The following is a 1,883-nucleotide window of genomic DNA, read 5'->3' on the forward strand; positions in this document are numbered from 1 at the left end:
TTAGCAAGGATTTTCCTGATTGTGGTACTTCCAATGAGATCGAGATTACAAGTGAAGACATGTAAGCCATAAGTGTCAAAATATTTGCAGTATGAGATAAATTTATCACAATCACAAACAGGCAAAGTGTTGTGTCTTAGGAAATCATTAATGTAGACCACATTCTTAATAGATTAATGATACCTCTAGCCAATAAGAACATTATCAAGTATCTCATGGTTTCCAAATAATAAGTCAAAACATTCACAAAAAAGTGTTTTAGGGTGTTACCCAATCCATAAGTACATTTTGAAAAAGAAAATGCTCGTAGATAAGCTTTTTGTCATACTCCTTTTGGTGAGGGATAACCTTCCACAAGGGCCAACAGCAACCTGCACAATCATAAGTGATCATAAATCAAGAAGGTGCTTGATGTGGGTATTCGTTCCTCTTCCCCTAGTGAACCTATGAGATTTTAATCTAGTAAAATTAGAGGAGGAGCTAGGAGTTAGGAAAGAAGTGAAAGAGTTGGGAGTGGCAAGAGAGTTGGGTCTTTTCAGTGAGGGGGGATCTTCATCATCAATACAAGGTTTAAGAAGATTGGTGATAATCTTAACACCCTTGTAATTTGCATAGGTAGTTAAATAGGTCCTAGGTTCATCAGCTTTCAATTCCTTACAAGCACATTTAATATAAGGTCAAAAGACATTCCAAATGGATTCTGTGTAGAAATTAGGATTACTTTTAGCAAACTCCATGTTCCCTTTTGTTGATATGTATAGACTTGTATTAGATGAGCACTTGGAGTGGTCTATCAAGTTGAGGTTGAAGGGGGCTTTTATGAGTTCTCCTTTGTCTAAGAGCTGACCACCTTTTAGAATTTTGAGTCTACAGTCCTCAATCGTGGCAATTGGAAGGTTAGCTAGATAAACCCAAGTCTTGCTAAGAATAGGTGCCAAAAAATATTTTTTAGGAAGAACCCAAAGCTGATGATCCACCTCAAAGGATTCAATTTCAATATGTCTGATAGGGAGGAAAGGAAAAACCTTGGATACCTTGGGAACCATTTCTAAAAGATTTGAGTCACTTAGGGAGCAAAGATTGGTTTGGAATTCCTTGACAGCCTCAAGTGTTGCGCTATCTCTGCAAAATATTCCACCGGTTTGAGGAATAGAAGGGGTAGCAAGGGCACTAATAAAAGATGGATTGAGCCCACATAATTTGTTCAAAAAGCTAGATAGATCATCTCCAAAAGAAGAAAATAAGGCAAGCTCTTGCTAATATTGTAAAGAAAGAATAGGCAATTGGGCTATGTACTGAGAAATCATATTCACCCCATCTTTGGAGTCCTTGTCCAAGGTAGCTAAAATTTTGACCCAATCATTAAAGGACAGCATGTGTAAAGATAGAAATTTTTTTTGTCAGAAGATAGAGTTGAATCGTATATTAATTGAGAAGCATCCAGACTACCAATACATCTAAGGACAAGAGAGGTAGCCACCAAACGGGTTTAGAACAAACTTTCAGGCCTTGCAAGAGAGCAAGGGTCTACAATAGACAAAACTAGTTAGTAAGTCATGTTGGGGTATAAAGCCCAATGTGGTCGCCCAGGTAAGTGGGCGGGCCGCCAGGTATGTACACATATTCTTTTGTAAAAACCTAATAAGAACTCACTATGCTCTACGCGTTACAGTAGAGCGAGTTCACCATATCGTCGTGCTCTTCTTCTCGCACTCTCTCTCGCGTCGCACTTCCGCTCGTACTCCTTCAACTGGTATCAGAGCTCAGATCAAGGCTCGGGGCAGCACTGCAGGAGGCTAGAGTCACCAACTCAGATTGGAGTGAAATTCGACAGGCGAAGACACAGCCCCAAATCTTGTGGGCGAGTCCAAAGGGCTCGGTGT

The sequence above is a fragment of the Adiantum capillus-veneris genome, chromosome 29 (assembly GCF_014529385.1).
Source record: "Adiantum capillus-veneris isolate H3 chromosome 29, ASM1452938v2, whole genome shotgun sequence".
Lineage (NCBI taxonomy): Eukaryota > Viridiplantae > Streptophyta > Polypodiopsida > Polypodiales > Pteridaceae > Adiantum > Adiantum capillus-veneris.